This window comes from Saimiri boliviensis, chromosome 17 (genome assembly GCF_048565385.1).
Source record: "Saimiri boliviensis isolate mSaiBol1 chromosome 17, mSaiBol1.pri, whole genome shotgun sequence".
Lineage (NCBI taxonomy): Eukaryota > Metazoa > Chordata > Mammalia > Primates > Cebidae > Saimiri > Saimiri boliviensis.
Genome location: NC_133465.1, coordinates 9053668 through 9073778, shown reverse-complemented (window position 1 = coordinate 9073778; position 20111 = coordinate 9053668). Strand labels below are relative to the sequence as shown.

Genomic DNA, 20111 nt, shown 5'->3' with positions numbered 1-20111 from the left:
AGCCCAGGACAAGCCTGAGAAACATGACGAAACCCCGTTTCTGCAAAAAAAAATATACAAAAAATTCACAGGGCATGGTGTAGTCCCAGCTACTCAGGAGGCTGAGGTGGGAGAATCACCTGAGCCGGGGAAGCTGGGGCTGGAGAGAGCAGTGATTGTGTCACTGCATCCAGCCTAGGCAACAGGAGTGAGACCCTGTCAATCAATCGATCAATTAATTTAGACTGAGAAACCAAAACCCTGCAAATAAAAATGCCGTAGACTTCTAATCCAAGACCTAGCCTGTTTTAACTCCTTATTCTCTCAACTAAATATAATTGAGAGATTCAGGAGCATTGGTGGGAATGAAGAAGTGGTGAGAATCAGACCCTCTGCCCAGAACAGGAGTCTGCCCTCCCTTTGGGCCCCCATCTTTCCTACCTTTCCTTGTATTCTGAACACCCTCCCTTGAAGATGGATCCACTCAGTAGTAGAAATCAATTTCATCCTTTGTAAAGTCTACCTGTGAACAATAGAAAGACCGAAATGAAAAATAATGCCAAATAAGTTAAAAAAAAAACTTTGTTACATTTTGCGACATAGGAAAAATCCCTTATTTAGCATATGAAGAAAGTCATATTCTACTATAATTAAAAGAAAAATAGTATCTTTCTGCTATCTTAAATAAATGTATAAAAGGTATTTAAAGAATATCAATTTGAAAAGATATCCTTGATGATTGAGTATGCTGCATTTCTCACTATTCACCAGATGTGAGTCAATAAATATTAAACAAGATTTAAATTGGGGCCGGGCGCGGTGGCTCACGCCTGTAATCCCAGCACTTTGGGAGGCCGAGGCAGGTGGATCACGAGGTCAAGAGATCGAGACCATCTTGGTCAACATGGTAAAACCCCGTCTCTACTAAAAATACAAAAAGTTAGCTGGGCATGGTGGCGCGTGCCTGTAATCCCAGCTACTCAGGAGGCTGAGGCAGGAGAATTGCCTGAACCCAGGAGGCGGAGGTTGCGGTGAGCCGAGATCGCGCCATTGCACTCCAGCCTGGGTAACAAGAGCGAAACTCCGTCTCAAAAAAAAAAAAAAGAGTGTATATTTTGTGTATTTAAAGTGGAGAGTTCTATAAATGTTAATTATGTTTACTTGTTCCAGATCTGAGTTCAAGTCCTGGATACCGCTGTTAATTTTCTGTCTCATTGATCTGTCTAATATTAATGTTGAAGTCTCCCACTATTATTGTGTGGGAGTCTAAGTCTCTTTATAAGTCTTGTATGTCTGGGTATTCCTGTATTGGGTGCGTACATATTTAGGATCTTTAGCTCTTCTTGTTGTTGCATTGATCCTTTTATCATTATATAATGTCCTTCTTTGCTTCTTTTGATCTTTGTTGCTTTAACGACTATTTTATCAGAGGCAAAAAGTGTAACTTCTGCTTTTTATTTATTTATTTTTGCTCTCTGTTTGGTTGGTAAATCTTTCTCCATCCCTTGTTTTGAGTCTTTGTGTGTCCTTGAATGTTAGATGGGTCTGGATGCAGCATACCAATGGGTTTTAGTTTTTTATCCAAATTGCCTGTCTTTGGATTGGGGGATTTAGTCAATTGAAATTTAGAATTAATAATGACACATGTGAGTTTAATACTGCCATTTAATATTAGCTGGCTATTTTGCCCATTGGTTGATGTAAATTCTTCATTATATTGATGCTCTTTACTTTTTGGTATTTTTTAGAAAGGCTGATACTGTTTGTTCCTTTCTATGTGTAGTGGTTCTTTCAGAAGCTCTTGTAAAGCAGGCCTGGTGGTGATGAAATCTCTGAGTGCTTGCTTGTTCACAAAAAACTTTATTTTTCCTTCACTTATGAAGCTTAGTTTGGCTGGATGTGAAATTCTTGGTTGAAAGTTCTTTTCTTTAAGGATGTTGAATATTGGTCCCCACTCTCTTCTGGCTTGTAGGGTTTCTGCTGAGAGAGCTGCTGTAAGTCTGATAGGCTTCCCTTTGTGGGTAACCTGACCTTTCTCTCTGGCTGCCCTTAGTATTTTCTCCTTCATTTCAATCCTGGTGAATCTGACGATTATGTGCCTTGGAGTTGCTCTTCTTGAGGAATATCTCTGTGGTGTTCTCTGTATTACCTGGAGTTGAATATTATCCTGCCTTACTAGGTTGGGAAATTCCTGAATAATGTCCTTAAGCGTATTTTCCAGCTTGGATTCATTCTCTTCGTCACATTCAGGTACACCTATCAAGCGTAGATTAGGTCTTTTCACATAGTCCCATATTTCTTGGAGACTTTGCTCGTTCCTTTTTATCCTTTTTTCTCTAATCTTGTCTTCTTGTTTTATTTCATTGAGTTGGTCTTCGACCTCTGATATCCTTTCTTCTGCTCGATCAATTCGGCTGTTAAAACTTGTGCATACTTCACGTAGTTTTCGTATTGTGTTTTTCAGCTCCATCAGTTCACTTATTTTCCTCTCTAAATTGTGTATTCTTGTTAACATTTCGTCAAACCTTTTTTCAAAATTCTTAGTTTCTTTGGATTGGGTTAGAACAAGTTCTTTTAATCCACAGAAGTTTCTTATTATCCACATTTTGAAGCCTGCTTCTGTAATTGGAACACACTCGTTCTCCATCAAGCCTTGTTCCGTTGCTGATGAGGAACTGTGATCCCCTGCTGAGGGAGAGGCGTTCTGATCTCAGGTATTCTCAGCCTTTTTTGGCTGTTTTCTTCCCCTCGTTGTAGATGTATCCATCTGTGGTCTTTATCATTACCATCTTTGTAATTGGGTTTCCGAGTGGACGTCCAACTTATTGATTCTCAGCGCGGAAATCTGAGCAACCCACTGCACCGACTCAATCAGCGGCGTTAAGATTGATGGTGCTTTTCTGACTCTGCACCAAGAACCGACGCTCCGAGGCGCCGGCAAAACCGCCTCACCAGCCACAAGAGTCGCGCTGGTGACCCGTGGGGCTCCTCGCTGGGAATCTCCTGGTACCTGAGTAACAAGAATTCATGTGAAGGTGTGGCGTCCTCTCGTTCTTTGCACTTTCACTGGGAGCTACAATCCCGAGCTGCTAGTGATCAGCCATCCTGGATCTCTCTCCAACAATAAGATACTTTTTTGGGGGTGTAGGGACAGAGTCTCACTCTGTCGCCCAGGTCGCCCAGGCTGGAGTGCAGTGGCACAGTGTCAGCTCACTGAAACCTCTGCCTCCCGAGTTCAAGCAATTCTCCTGCTTCAGCCTCCTAAGTAGCTGGAACTGCAGGCACGGGCCACCACGCCCAGCTAATTTTTGCATTTTTAGTAGAGACAGGACTTTCACAGTGTTGGCCAGGTTAGTCTCGAACTCCTGGCCTCAGGTGATCTGCCTGCTCGGCTTCCCAAAGTGCTGAGATTACAGGCGTGAGCCACTGCACCCAGCCAGTTTTGTTTTGTTTTGTTTTGTTTTTTTAAAGAGATGGAACCTGGGCGCCGGCCCGCACTGCGCAGCCGTGGAGGGAGGCGCAGGCCCCGCGGCGGGAGAAGGTGCGGGCGGGGCGGCGCAGAAGGCGCCAGGAAGATGATGAGCGCGGTGGGTGGCGGCTGTGGTCCCAAGGCGCAGGTGTCCCGCCTCCTGTCCTTCAGCGCGAGCCACCGGCTGCACAGTAAATTTCTAAGTGATGAAGAAAACCTGAAACTATTTGGGAAATGCAGCAATCCAAATGGCTGTGGGCACGATTGTAAAGTGGTGGTGACACAGTACACGGAGAGATTGACCCTGCTACGGGAATGGTTATGAGTTTGACTGATCTCAAAAAACATACGGAGGAGGCAATTATGCAGCCCCTTGATCATAAGAATCTGGATGTGGATGTGCCATACTTTGCAGATGTGGTGAGCACGACTGAAAATGTAGCTGTTTATTATCTGGGACAACCTCCAGAAAGTTCCTCCTGTAGGAGTTCTTTATAAAGTAAAAGTATATGAAACTGACAGTAATATTGTAGTTGATAAAGGAGAATAGCTCTTAAGGCTAGCATTGTAAAAAGCCTAATTTCTTTCTGTGTTTGAAAAAGATCTTGATCCCTTTGGAATATTAAAAGGTCAACATGTGATAGTTGTACCTCCAGGTTCTGCCCCGGAGTCCCTATTTATTGAAATCATTGTAAGACTTGTTATAAATGTAAGTCTATTTTAAAAACTGAACTGGTAATATATCCTGAAAATCATTTAGAGAGTCTTTATTTATAAATTAAAAATCACTTCATTTTCAGAAGAAAAAAAGAGAGAGAGAGAGAGAGAAAGATGGAACCTCACTGTGTCACCCAGACTGGAATGCAGTGGCACCAGCGAAACTCCTGCAGCCTTGAACTACTGGACTCAAGCAATTCTCCTGCCTCAGCATCCTGAGACGCTGAGACTACAGGTATGCACCACCCCACCCAGCTAATTTTTTTCACTTTTTTTTTTAGAGACAGGGTCTCAGTGTGTTGTCCAGGCTGTTCTCAAATTCCTGGGCTCAAGCAATCCTCCTGTTTCAGCCTCCTGAGTACCTGGGATTACCGGTGCTAGCCACTGTGCCCAGCAAGATACCATTTTTTTAAACTCATAAATTGGATTAAAAGTTAAACTTGTTGCCGGGCGCGGTGGCTCAAGCCTGTAATCCCAGCACTTTGGGAGGCCGAGGCGGGTGGATCACGAGGTCGAGAGATGGAGACCATCCTGGTCAACATGGTGAAACCCCGTCTCTACTAAAAGTGCAAAAAATTAGCTGGGCATGGTGGCACGTGCCTGTAATCCCAGTTACTCAGGAGGCTGAGGCAGGAGAATTGCCTGAGCCCAGGAGGCGGAGGTTGCGGTGAGCCGAGATCGCGCCATTGCACTCCAGCCTGGGTAACAAGGGCGAAACTCTGTCTCAAAAAAAAAAAAAAGTTAAACGTGTTAATAATATATGTTGGCAAGAGTCTGAGAAGGTGGATTGTCTTGTATGTTACTTGTGGAAGTATAAGTTGGTCAGACTGCAGGTCAATTTGACAGAATCTATCAAAATTTTAAATGCCTACACCTTTGACTAAGCCTCTTCACTTCTAGTACCTAATCTGAAGAAACAATAGCGTGTATAGCCAAAGAGGGTTTTACAAAAGTCTTTCATTTATTCGTTTATTCAGTGAATACTTATAGAGTGCCTACTATGTGCCAGACACAATTTTAGGCACAGCAGGAACAGAACAGAAAAAGGTTTTGCTTGGAAGAAGTTGAAGTTCTAGTGGAAATAAACAGAACTGTAAACAAATGAACAATCCAACAAACAGAAGATTACATCAGATAAAGTTTAGGCAGTTAAAATAATTAATACAGAATAATAACAAAGAAAACCCACTTAAATGTCCCTCAAGAGGGAAATAGTTTTAAACAAAAATGTCTATATTATGGAATATTATGTCATATTTTAAAAAGATTAGGTAAGTCTACTATATGTACTGACATGGTGAACTCTTTAAGGCATAAATTTAAGTTTTAAAAATGCACAAAACCAGCTGGGCACAGTGGTTCATGCCTGTAATCCCAGCACTTTGGGAGGCTAAGGCAGGAAAATTGCTTGAGCCCAAGAGTTTGAGATCAGCCTGGGCAACATAGAGAGACCCTCACCTCTACAAAATTCAAATTTAAAAATTAGCTGAGTACACGCCATCTCAAGAGACTGAGGTGAGAGAATCACTTGAGCCTTGGAGTCTGAGGCTGCGGTAAGCAGTGATTGTACCACTGCATCAGCCTGGGGTGACAGAATGAGATTCTGTCTCAAACAAGGAAAGAGGCCCGGCGTGGTGGCTCCCACCTGTAATTCCAGCACTTTGGGAGGATGAGGTGGGTGGATCCCCTGAGGTCAGGAGTTCAAGACCAGCCTGGCCAACTTGGTGAAACCCCGTCTCTGCTAAAAACACAAAAATTAGCTGGATGTGGTGGTGCACGCCTGTAATCCCAGCTTCTTTGGAGACTGAGGCAGGAGAATCCCTTGAACCCGAGAAGCAGAGGTTGCAGTGAGCCAGGGTCGTACCACTGTACTCCAGCCTGGACAACAGAGCAAGACTCTGTCAAAAAAAAAAAAAAAAGAATAGAGAGAGGGAGAAATAAAAGAAAGCACAAAACATAAAAACTTGCAATTTGGTAAGTAGAATTTAATCACATTTATGTAAAAGAAAAAGTACCAAATCAAATACAAGTATATGTATGTATAGAAGGGAAAAGCTCTAGAAGAATACACAGCGCACGGCTAACAGTGATAATTTCTAGACAGGGATTAGAATATAAAGGGGAAGCCGAGAGGGGATTTTTCTTTTTCTGCATGGTTTGAATGTTTTTTACCATAAGAATGTTTTTGTAAATGCCTCACAAATTAAAAGGAACAAAACAACTGTTAAAGAACATAGAAGAACATGGAAATCTTCCCAATTCAATTTACAAAACTGGCATAACCCTGATACTGAAACCTGACAAAGTTAGCACAAAATAAAGAAAACTAGAGATCAATTTCACTCATGAATATGGATGGAAAATTCCTATGTAGAACGTTAGCAAATGGAATGCAGCAGTATATATATAAAACCATGACTAAGCAGAGTTTATTCCAGAATCACAAGGATGGATGAATATCAGGAAATCTAGTAATACAATTTATCAAGACAATCAGTTCTGCCCTTGAATCTGGGCAGCAGGGCCCCCACTCTGGTTCTTCTCCTGCTTCCAAAGGGTAAAGGATTCTTCAGGCCCAAAAGAACTTGTCCTGTGTTTCTCCTTCCTTTTAGACCACACTTCTGGTACCAGGACCCCAGAATTCTCTGCCCAAATAGCCACAGGCCCATTGCCACAGCTCACAGTGGCCTGAGGCCATTTGGAGTCTTGCTTTGCTGTCCAGGCTGGAGTGCAGTGGCACGATCTCAGCTCACTGCAAGATCCACCTCCTGGGTTCAAGTGATTCTCCTGCCTCAGTTTCTGAGTAGCTGGGATTACAGGCGTGCACCACCTCGCCCTGCTAATTTTTGTATTCTTAGTAGATACGGGGTTTCACTATGTTGGCCAGGCTGGTCTCTAACTCCTGACCTCTGTTACCTGCTTCCATCCCTGAAGGGTGACTCTTACAGCAGTAAGAGTAGTACCTACCCCGAGGCCTGAGGGATGGCCTGGGTGAAGCTGGTAGTAGGGGTGGAGGTGTGAGAGTGTGGAGGATAGCCTTGTGGGCTGGGTGTCCATAGCTGTGCACAGGAGGACCCTCATGGTACCGGATGTTGCAAGGGGTAGGAAGAGAAGGGTGGAGGGCTGCAGCCAGAGGTCGCGAATGGCAGGCTCTCTGTACTTCCATATTCTAGCATGATTTTTCAAGAAGTCTGAGAATTCTGAAATTCAAACCTGGCCTCTCGGGTTGTTATGATGGTGAATACCCTGGTAAGAGACAAGAACCTATTTTATTAACTGTTTGATGCCTTGGTTTACAATTTCTAAATATTTACAAAGTTAGCAGGACAGGGCTCCATTTGTACTGTTAGCCTGGAGCCCACAGTCATTAAGGGCAGCCAAACAATCATAGAACCCAGCAGATGGCCAGGCATGGTGGCTCACACCTGTAATCCCAGAACTTTGAGAGGCTGAGGTGGGTGGATCACCTGAGGTCAAAAGTTCAAAACCAGCCCGACCAATATGGTGAAATACAAAAATTTCAAAAATGTTTGTCTCTATTAAAAATAAAAAAATTTAGCAGGGTGTGGTGGTGCACGCCTGCAGTCCCAGCTACCAAGGAGGCTGAGGCAGGATAATTGCTTGAACCGGGGAGGCAGAAGTTGTAGTGAGCCGAGATCGTGCCACTGCACTCCAGCCTGGCAACAGAATGAGACTCCATCTAACAAAATAAAATAAAAAATAAAATTTAGAAAAAAAGAATGGAACCCAGGAGAAAAAAGCATGATGGTACCCCCAAATGGAAAAGACACTGGAGAGATGGATTGAAAGGAAAGAGTTAGGGTAAGAGGGAAGATAGAAATGGGGACTTTCTAAAACTCCAGCACTAGCCACTGGAGGTGCCCTTGCCGATGCCTTCCCTTGGCCAGGTGGGGTGGGAAATACCAGTGTAAGGAGGGGCGAAGAGGGGACCCATGAATTGTGAAACTTTCAGGCAGCGAGAGCGGGGACTGTCAGCTAAGAGTTGGAAGCAATTTTTATCTCTAGAAATGGAGATGTCCATTTATACTTAAGGCCAACCCTGACTATCATTGTTTGTTTTGACAAAATTCACTAGAATTGACCCTTTATTGCCCAACAACGAAAAAGCGACCCATCTATTGTTCTTAAAGAAACTGAGGCACAACCCAAACGCATTTGTTAACTGTTGCAGTTTCTTTGGGTTAGTGTCTGTGTCTGCTGAGTCAAAGTGTTTAAGAATGTGCCGTGCCGGGCACGGTGGCTCAAGCCTGTAATCCCAGCACTTTGGGAGGCCGAGGCGGGTGGATCACAAGGTCAAGAGATCAAGACCATCCTGGTCAACATGGTGAAACCCCGTCTCTACTAAAAATACAAAAAACTAGCTGGGCATGGTGGCACGTGCCTGTAATCCCAGCTACTTAGGAGGCTGAGGCAGGAGAATTGCCTGAGCCCAGGAGGCGGAGGTTGCGGTGAGCCGAGATCACGCCATTGCACTCCAGCCTGGGTAACAAGAGCGAAACTCCATCTCAAAAAAAAAAAAAAAAAAGAATGTGCCGTAACTCTGTCTTTACTACAGAGAGGTGGTTATGTGTTTATTTTTAAAGCAAGATTTCACTCCAGAGATGGGAATCCCAGGGACAATGCAAAAGATTTCTAAATGGTCTTCTGTCTTTAACCTTGTCCTAACCCCATAATTTTTATTTTCTACACAGAATGATCCTTTTTCTTTTCTTTTCTTTTTTTTTTTGAAATGGAGTCTCGCTCTGTTGCCCAGGCTGGAGTGCAGTGGCGTGATCTCAGCTCACCACAACCTCTGTCTCCTGGGTTCAAGCAATTCTCCTGCCTCAGCCCCTTGAGTAGCTGGAGTTATAGGTGCCCGCCACCATGCCTGGCTAATTTTTGTATTTTTATTAGAGACAGGGTTTTACTATGTTGGCCAGGCTGGTCTCAAACTCCTGACATCATGATCCACCTACCTTGGCCTCTGAGAGTGCTGGGATTACAGGCATGAGCCACTGAGTCCAGCCCTTTATGTTTTTTAAATAACTTTATGAAGGCATAATTTACCTATCATAGAATTCGCTCATTTTAAAGATACAGTTAGACGAGTTTCAGTAAATGTATCATTAGCAAACATTATCAGAATCCAGTTAGAATATTTCCATCACCCCAAAGATTGCCTTTGTACCCACTTGCAGTCAATCCTCGCTGCCACCCTAAGCCCCAGGCAACCACTCATCTGCTTTTTGTCTTATAGTTTTATCTTTTCTGGAAATTTTGTATAAATACCAAACAACATATGCTTTCTTGTGTCTGGCTTATTTCACGTAGTATAATATTTTTGAGGGTCATCCATGCAGCAGAATGTATAGTACCTCATACTAATATAGTAATTGTACTATTGTTCAATATATTTGAGTATAGTACATTAATATTATAGTATATGACAATAGTATAATAGTGTATTACCCAATATCCTATTAATCTACTTCCACTATATGGACATACCACATTTTATCTATTACCTGTTCATGGACATTTGGATTGTGTCCAGTTTTGAGTTATTATGAAAAATGCTGCTACAAACATTTGCTACTAGTCTTTGTATGGATATATGTTATAATTTTTCTTGGATATATACCTAGGAGCAGAATCACTTGGCCATATGTATGTCTGTGTTTATTTAAGAAGTTGCCAAGTTGTTTTCTAAAGTTGCTGCATCGTTTAAATTTCCACCAGCAGTGACTGAGGGTTCTAGGTTTTTTCACATGCTCACCAGCACTCAAGATTGTCAGTCTCTTCAACTATAACCGTTCTAGTGGGGTATTTCCCGGTTGTTTTAATTTGTATTTTCCTAATGTCTAATGATGCTGAGTGTCTTTTCATGTGTGTATTTGCCTTATAAACATCTCCTTGGGTGATGTGCCCATTCAAGTCTTCTGCCAACTTTTAAATTAGGTTATTTATCTTCTTATTAAGAATGATCTGTTTGTTGGGCACGATGGCTCACTCCTGTAATCCCAGCACTTTGGGAGGCTGAGGCAGGTGGATCACCTAAGGTCAGAAGTTCGAGACCAGCCTGGCCAACATGATGAAACCCCGTCTTTACTAAAAATACAAAAAAATTAGCTGGGTGTGGTGGCAGCTGCCTATAATCTCAGCTACTCGGGAGGGTGAGGCAAGCAAATCACTGGAACCTGGGAGGCAGAGGTTGCAGTGAATGGAGATTGTGCCATTGCACTCCAGTCTGGGTGACAGAGGGAGATTCCATCTCCAAAATAATAATAATAATAATAATGAAATAAAGAATGATCTGTTAAGAAAAGAAAACATAAATTGGGTTAGATTATCTCCTTGTTGAAAACCTTTCGCTGGTTTCCACCACTCTGAGGAGGAAGACTCAGAGCCTCCATGTGGCCCTGCATGGTCTGGACCCTGTCTGATCCTTCAGCTTCATCTGCTCCACCATCCCTCCCTTGCTTTGCTCTTCTGTCAGAGTGTTCTTTGTTCAAGGAAAGCATCCCGAACAGGTGCGGTGGGTCACGCCTGTAATCCCAGCACTTTGGGAGGCTGAGGCGGGTGGATCACCTGAGGTCAAGAGTTCGAGACCAGCCTGGCCAACATGGTGAAACCCTGTCTCTACTAAAAATACAAAAAAAAAAAAAAATAGCTGGGCATGGTGGTGGGTGCCTGTAATCCCAGCTACTAGGGAGGCTGAGGAAGGAGAATCAATCACTTGACCCTGGGAGGCAGAGGTTGCAGTGAGCCAAGATCTTTCCACTGCACTCCAGCCTGGGCAACAGAGTGAGACTCTGTCTCAAAAAAAGAAAGGGAAAGCAAAATAAAAGCAAATATGGTTATATCTTACTCATAAAAATATATGTAAAAGGCCACATTAAACATTTTGCAAAACAAACATAATGATCAATAATGGTTTATTCTAGGACTGCTAAGAAGGACTGATATTAGTAAACACACCACTATTATTCATCACATGATAATCCATATTATTATTTTATTTTATTTTTGAGACAGAGTCTTACTCTGTTGCCCAGGATGGAGTACAATGGCGCAATCTCGGCACACTGGAGTATGGATAAATATGGGAAGAGGAGCACTATACAGAACAGATCATCCAATTGGGAGGCAGAGCTGTCTGTATTATTAAAGAGTGCCTCTTGGCCAGGCTCAGTTGCTCACGCCTATAATCCTAGCACTTCGGGAGGCCAAGGCGGGCAGATCACGAGGTCAAGAGATCGAAACCATCCTGGCCAACTTGGTGAAACCCTGTCTCTACTAAAATACAAAAATTAACTGGGCATGGTGGTGGCCCCCTGTAGTCCCAGCTACGTGGGAGGCTGAGGCAGAATTGCTTGGACCCGGGTTGCAGAGATTGCTGTGAGCCAAGATCGAGCCACTGCACTCAAGCCTGGCACCTGGTGACAGAGCAAGACTCTGTCTCAAAAAAAAAAAAGAGTACCTCTTATGTTGTGGGCATGGCTTACTTTTCTTATAGATACATCGAAAATAAAATCTCTAAAGAACTGTGCCAGGATACATGGTTACCCCTTATTGGGGAAGGACCAGGCAGAAGAAAGTCAGTGAGTAGAGGGAAAATTTTATGCTAGATAATTTGAAACCATTTTTTAAATGTTGAAACAATCTCAAATTTAAACAAAAGTTACAAGCATAGTAAAAAAAAGTTTTTTTTTCTCCTGAACCATTTGAAAGTAAGTTGTTGATATAGTACCCCATCACCTGTGAATAATTTAGTGTTTAAATTCCTATAAGGAAACCTTCACATATGCACAATGCAATCAACAAAATCAGGAAATTAACACTGATATATTTACACCTTTCCAGTGTCCCAATGATGTCCCTTATAGCAAAAGGATCCATTTCATAATCATATGTTGCCTTCAGTCTCTTTCAATCTGGATAGTTCCTTAGTCTTTCCCTAGCCATCATGACCAGAAAGATTACAGACCCATAACGTATGTTTGTTTGTTTGAGACGGAATCTTACTCTGTTGCCCAGGCTGGAGTGCAATGACATAATCTTGGCTCACTGTAGCTTCTGTCTCCCAGGGTCAAGCGATTCTCGGGCCTCAGCCTCCCAAGTAACTAGGACTATAAGCAGGCACCACCATGCCCAGATAATTTTTGTATTTTTAGTAGAGACAGAATTTCATCATGGTGGCCAGGATGGTCTCGAACTCCTGAACTCAGGTGATCCACCTGTCTTGGCCTCCCAAAGTGCTGGAATTACAGGGGTGAGCCACTGTGCCCAGCTATAGCCAATAATCTTAAAGAATGCCTTCTAGTTTGGGTTTGTCTGATATTTCCTCATGATTAGATTCAACGTATGAAACTCTGGCAGGAATATTACAGAAGTGACATATGACCTTCTCATTGCATCTATCAAGCGGCACACAATTCCAATTTATCCCATTACTGATGACATTAATGTTAATCGCTTTATTAATGTGGTGTCTGCCAGGATTCTCCTTGGTAAAAGTAATCTTTTTCCCTTTGTAATAAATGAGATTTTGTGGGGAAGCACTTGGAGACTATGCAAATGTCTTGTTCTTTTATCAAATTTTCAATTTATTCATTTTTTGATTTATAGTTTTCTATTTCATTACTATTCAACTTCCCATGCTTTTTCTGGAACCATGTGAATGTATTCACTATTTTAAGAAATTAATTCCTAAGAAGAAAGGACCTTAAGTCTAAAAGCTCCACTGATCATGTGTCTTCACTGAGTTCATCATTTTCCTTTGGCAAGGCTTAGGGCATATACTACCCAAGGTACCACGGGGGGCGGGGGTGTGCAGTGGTAGGGGTGGGAGAGGGTGGAGTGTTATCAACTCCTGTGGGTCACAGGACTGTGAATGAGGAGGGGTATCTTCCCAGAAGGAAATGGGTGACTATTACCAAAAGCAGGAAGGATGAAAAATGGACATCAAAGACAATCAGTGTCGGCCAGGCACAGGTGGCTCACACCTGTGATCCCAGCACTTTGGGAGGCTGAAGTGAGAGGATTCCTTAAGCCCAGGAGTTACAGACAAGCCTAGGCAAGATAGTGAGACTCCATCTCTATCAAAAAAATTGTTTCATTGTGTTTTTTGAGACAGAGTCTTGCTCTGTCGTGCAGGATGGAGTACAGTGGCGCAATCTTGGCTCACAACAACCTCTGCTTCCCAGGTTCAAACGATTCTCCTGCCTCAGTCTCCCAAGTAGCTGGGACTACAGGAGCATGCCACCATGCCCAGCTAAATTTTTATATTTTTAGTAGAGACGGGGATTTCACCATGTTGGTCAGGCTCGTCTCGCACTCCTGACCTCGTGATCCTCCTGCCTTAGCCTCCCAAAGTGTTGGGATTACAGGCATGAGCCACCTCGCCCAGCCCCAGTACTTTTTTTAAATTTTAGCCAGTCCCAGTGGTGCACCTGTAATCTCAGCTACTCAGGAGGCGGAAGCAGGAGGATTTCTTGAGTCCTGGAGTTTGAGATGGCAGTGAACCATGATCGTGCCACTGCACTCCAGCCTGACAGAGTGAGACCCTCTCTCAAAAAATAATTAATTAAAAAAGAAAAGTTCCCAACGTGCATGTAAGAAACACAAAACACACACACATGCAAAAACAGGATATGACCAGAGGGCATTCAAAGTCTAGTGTTCAAAAACAGGAGATTTATTGGAATGGAAATGGTGCCCAAAAGTAAAGGAACAAACCCCAAAGTCAGAGGGCGATCACGGGGTCGGTGAGGTCCCTGCTTGCTGGCATTTAGCGTTGGAAGCCAGACCAGTTTCCATGGACCACTTCTCCCAAAAACAATTTGTCTTGGTAAGAGACTTTAGATGAAAGAGCAACCCATGAATTTGCCCGCAGTTCTTCCCAGAGGTGGACATCAGCCCAGCATTTGAACTTTGGCAGCGATACTGCTATGGAGAAAGTTGTCAGCTGCTGCTGAAGGCTTTATAGACTCCATTTTTTAAATGCAGGAAGTATCTGCCAAATTACCTGAATTATGCTTAATGCCACTCATTCTATTCCTCTCCCCCAGGCTTTTCTCTCTCCACCTCTCAGCCACAGATCTATGGGGTCTGCTTATCATTCCTGCATGCACAGGATATTTTAGGAAACTGTTTGTATGTTGGCAGCTGTCCCTGGCCTGACCAGAGCACACCTCCGCAGACAGACATATTCTGCAGATTTTGAACAAAGCAAATATGTTGATTTTGGCATAGGTTAGCCCCAACTTATCAGACTATATTGCTTGGTTGACTATGAGAAAATATCCAGGGAAAACACATTTTATGACTTTAATTGTTGTCATAGGTGCTTTCAAAAAATAAATCTGTGACCTGTAATATATTTAAGTGAAAGAACTCACATCTGGTTCCGATTAGCTCTGGAGTCTGTTGGCTGGCTTAGCACGGGAGCCTTTTCTGGAAGTCAACGCTGTGTCTAGGGATTTTGTTTTTGCCCAGAGAGGCACAGTGAAGACCTTGTTTCAGCACAAAGGCATTAACTGTTAGTGTGACCCCTCGTGAACACGGAAATGCTAACCAAAGGCCTGAAAGTCAGAGTCCTGTGCTGGAGGCGAGATGGGCAGATCTGGAGGCAAGGGGGAATGGGTGAGACAAAGCGTTCCAGTTCAACTGACTTGGCATTGAACGTTCCACTTCAGCCTCCATTCACAGGGAGGACCAGTAGAAGCTTTGCTGCAGACAGTGACACCTCTCACCCTCATTCTGAGTAAGAGGACAAAATCAATAATAAATACAGAGGTATAACTTTTTCTTTCTTTCTTTCTTTTTTTTTTTTTTTTTTTTTGAGATGGAGACTCCCTCTGCCACCAGGTTGGAGTGCAATGGTGCAAATCTTGGCTCACTGCAATCTCCGCCCTCCAGGTTCAAGCAATTCTCTTGCTTCAGCCTCCTGAGTAGCTGGGATTACAGGCGTGCGCCACCATGCCCAGCTAATTTTTTTTTGTATTTTTAGTAGAGGTGGGGTTTTGCCATGTTGGCCAGGCTGGTCTTGAACTCCTGATCTCAGGTGATCCAACCCCCTCAACCTCCAAAAATGCTGGGATTACAGGTGTGAGCCACCACTCCCGGCCTAGTATATCTCGTTTTCATTGTGAGCAAGGTGGTACAAACTAAGAGACACTCTAGAACCTCTCATTTTCTTCTCACAAGATGATAAGAGCTGTAAAAATGGCTCTTATAAACCCATCAGCGTGTCTCACTGGAGTGCAGTGGCGTGATCTTGGCTCATCACAATCTCCACCTCCTGGGTTCAAGTGATCCGCCTGCCTCAGCCTCCCAAGTAGCTAGGACTACAGGTATGCGCCACCATTCCTGGCTAATTTTTCTATTTTTAGTAGAGACAAGGTTTCGTCATGTTGGCCAGGCTGGTTTTGAACTCCTGACTTCGTGATCCACCCACCTCGACCTCCCAAAGTGCTGGGATTACAGGTATCAGCCACCGCGCCCGGCTCATCTCTCTTTTTGGGAAATATGGCAGGATTCACCATAAAAATGGGTGAAGTAAAGCCAACACAGCTAATAGCTGCATTGGAGCCCATAGATTCTGAGGATTCTACAAAGTAATGTCTAGAATGAGATGCCTTGGAGCTGAATTCTTGGGATTTTAAAATCTGCTGACAGTAGCAGTTTCTGCCTAGCAAGGGCATCACAGCTCTTCTTGGATCCCTCTTTGGGGGCAAGAAGAAGATGGCTACAACCTCCAATGCCTCCCTCTCCCACTCACATTCTCCCCATGGATGATGGAAGCAGTGAAGCTAACCCACCCAGAGCCATGTAGGATAATAGCATTCTGACCTTCTCCTGGGACAGGAGTGGATCTGTTTTGGAGTGGCCTCTTGCTTCTCCATCTAGATGGCCCTTCCTCCTCTAATCACACCCTATTCTCCAAGAGCTCCATTCTTGTTTGGCTACACCACGTTGCTTCTCAAAGGAGATAGAGACCAATTTTTACCAAGTATACCACTGAACAGAGTGAGGTAATGAGATCCTTGAACAAACCTAACTTCACAGGGGAAAGACAGTTTTCTTGCCCAATTGCATACATATATACATGTAATAGACTTTAGCCTTCAAAAAGCCTTTGACAAGTGGTGTCATGTAAGGCTCTATGAGTCATTGGATGGTTGGTGGCTTTTTGTCACAGGTAGGGAGCTATCTTAGCGGTAAGGATAAATGGGTGCTTCTTTGAATGGAAATGTATGATAATAATCTTTAAAATAGCCTATGCCTGTAATCCTAGCACTTTGGGAGGCAAAGACGGTCAGATCAACTTGAGGTCAGGAGTTCGAGACCAGCCTGGCCAATGTGGTGAAACCCCATCTCTACTAAAAATTGGTGGCGCATGCCTGTAATCCCAGCTACTTGAGAGGCTAAGGCAGGAGGCTCACTGGAACCCAGGAGGCAGAGGTTACAGTGAGCCAAGATGGCACCACTGCACTCCAGCCAGGGCAACAGAGCGAGACTCTGTCTCAAAAAATAAAATGAAATAGCCAATGATTATTGAGCTCTTTATGTAACTGACCTCTTTATTACATGCAAGGCATTGCTCTAAGCACATTACAAGTATTAACTCATCGTAGCCTCGCCACAGCCCTCTAAGGAAGGTAATATTATAATACCAATTTTACAAATGAAGAAATAGTTACAAAGAGTTTAAGTGACTTGACAAAGCTAGTTCTAGAACAATCGTTGGTGACATTATAATAATTCATTTTGGTTTTATAGTAAGATTTCATAGCAAATATGGTAAAATTGTAAGGCTTGTAAATGACACAAACACACTTACAGTTATTGAAAAGTCTATGAGAATAAATTGCAGAAAGATGCTGATAGGTTCTTGATCACTTTTTTGGTGCTGTCTACCTTCAGTCTACCAACAGTGCTAACCCTGCGTCATCCCTCAATAACGTCTCCTCCTTTCAAGCTCTAGCAGCCATCTTTTATTCAGACCTTTACTCTGTGGCCTTGAACTCCTCTGATGAACTCTTAACTAGTCTCTTGGCTTCCCGTCACCTCTGCACCCTGATTCAGTTAACACATCACTGACAGATTAAATGAACACAGTGCGGCTCTGTCCTAGGCAAAGCCTGCCGATACCTACATTCAAAGCTGTAGTTAACTTTTCCAGTGTGACTTGAGTTATGCTCTTTGATTCAATACATTTTTGTCAAGTGATTATCTTGAGCCAAAGTGCTCAAGATGTAGGTTACCGGAAGTCAAAACGGAAAGAACACAGTCCTTGTCCTCAAATCGTTTATCATAGTGAGAAGTCACACTTGCAAACAAACAAATGTAGAATAAAAAGATAATTGTTCCAACATAGGACTGGACAAAGGAAAGTGGGAGAAGCACCTAGCCTCAGAAAGGGTTTCACAGAGAAAAGGAGCTTTGAGCTAAGAGGACAAGTGGAAGTTCCTAGTGGACCAGCCTGGGGAATGAGTCCAGGTGGAGAACACAGCACGGTGAGGAGAATGCTCTGGTGTGTGTTGGTGGAAAAGAGAGTGGCTAAGTCTAGTTGGAATGCAGAGTTTGATAGAAAGTGCAGAACGTTGGGGAAACAGGTGACAAATAACAGCCCTTCATGAGTTGACTTGTTGTATGGATATAATTCCAACTCCAAACTATGGAATGATTTTAAAGTTTGGAAACATAAATGTGAGAATTGCCATGATTTTTAAAAAATGAATAAGGAAGAAAGAAAAAAAAATTGTTCTGCTAAACATTAAAGTATGTTGTAAAATTATCATAGTTGAAACTGTGTGGTCCTGGTGAGGATTAGGAAGATACATTAAGAAATAGAGTAGGAAGTACAGAAATGCATCCAAGGATACATTACCAGACATGAATATAAATGTAGCATCTCAAATCAGGATCAAAGTGATGAATTATTCAACAGATGATATTGAAATAATTACATGAACTGTTTTGAATAATGTTAGATTCCCTGCCCTTCTGCATGGCTCACAAAATAAATTCTAGATCCGCTCTGTCCAGTAGAATTTTCTGTGAAGGTGGAGATATTCTACATGTGTGCTGCTCAGCATGGCAGCCACTGGCTACAAATGGCTACTGAGCATTTGAAATGGAGTTAGTACACTGAGGAGCCACATTTCTTTATTTAAATTGCTTGAAATTTAAATTTACATAGCCATTTGGGCACAACAAGGTTCTAGATGAACAAAGAGTACTAATCTAGGAAAGAAAAGAAAAATATTAGAATGAAATATAAGTAAATATTTATATAAGCTTGGGGTGAAGGTCTTTAGTATAATATCAAAAGCAGACATCACAAAAGAAGAGATTGTTTTGACTAACTAAAAATGTACAATTTCAGAAGACATGAAAGTCAGTGTTAAAAGTCAGAAAAAAAATTTACCTCACATAGGACAGAATTTATATTTATATAAAGGATTTATATTTTATATAAAATTAATTAGTTATAAATTAACACAATCTTAAATTAATATTGTAAATTAACAAAACTAAAGAAGCCTTAGAAAAATAAAAAAAGGTCAGGAATAAGAATATCACAAACGCGCCTGTGCAGTGGCTCACGCCTGTAATCCCAGCACTTTGGGAGTCCAAGGTAGGTGGATCACCTGAGGTCAGGAGTTTGAGACCAGCCTGACCAACATGGCAAAGCCCTGTCACTACTAAAAATAGAAAATTAGTCAGATGTGGTGATGTATGCCTATACTCCCAGCTACTTGGGAGGCTGAGGAATGAGAATCACTTGAATCCGGTAGGCAGAGGTTGCAATGAGCCAAGATCACACCATTGCATTCCAGCCTGGGCAACAAGAGCAAAACTCAGTCTCAAAAAAAAAAAAAGACTATCACAGAAGAAGAAATACAATTGCCCAATATATATGAAAAAAACTTCAACCTCACCACTAATCATAAATTCACCAACCGGAACAACAATGGGGCAATTCCTTGAACTGGTGATGCCTTTAAAATGTTGCTACAGGCCGAGTGTGGTGGCTTGTGCCTGTAATCCCAGCACTTTGAGAGGCTGAGGCAGGTGGATCACTTGAGGTCAGGAGTTCAAGATCAGCCTCGCCAACATGATGAAACCCCATCTCTGCTAAAAAAAACAAAAATTAGCCAGCATGGTGGTGTGTGCCTGTAATTTCAGCTTCCCAGGAGGCTGAGGCAGGAGAATTGCTTGAACCCAGGAGGTGGAGGTTGCAGTGAGCCGAGATCACACCATTGCACTCCAGCCTGGGCGACAGAGCAAGACTCTATCTCCAAAAAAAAAAAAAGCGTTGTTGCAGGTTGAGCATCCCTAATCCAAAACTCCAAAATCCAAAATGCTCAAAAATCCAAAACCTCTGAGTACTGACATGATGCCACAAGTGAAAAATTCCACACATAAGTACTTAACAGAAACTGTTTCATGCACAGAATTATTTAAAATATTATATAAAATCATCTTCAGGCTATGTGTATAAGGTGTACATATATTTCTGGGTTTAGACTTGGGTCCCATACCCAGAATATCTCGTTACATATATGCAAATATTCCATAATCTGAAAAACTCCCAAATCCAAAACACTTCTGGATAAGAGATATTTGACCTGAATAGGCCTTGTTGGTGAGGGGGCAGGGAGGCCAGGCACTTTCCTACATTGGAGGTACAAGTATAAATTGATGCAACATTCCTGGAATACAATTTCTCAATGAAGGTGCAGTGGCCTTTAGGAGTTGGAGACCAGCCTGGCTAATATCGTGAAACCCCGCGTCTACTAAAAATACAAAAATTAGCTGGGTGTGGTGGCATGTGCCTGTAATCCCAGCCACTCGGACGTCTGAGGCAGGAGAATCACTTGAACCTAGAAGCTGAAGGTTGCAGTGAGTAGAGATCACGCCATTGCACTCCAGCCTG

At 42.8% G+C, this 20111-nt stretch overlaps 1 pseudogene; it reads left to right on the top strand.

The window, feature by feature from the left end:
• Positions 1-3557: 3557 nt before the first annotated feature.
• LOC101030210 (6-pyruvoyl tetrahydrobiopterin synthase pseudogene) lies at positions 3558-3998 on the top strand (annotated as a pseudogene).
• Positions 3999-20111: the final 16113 nt, after the last annotated feature.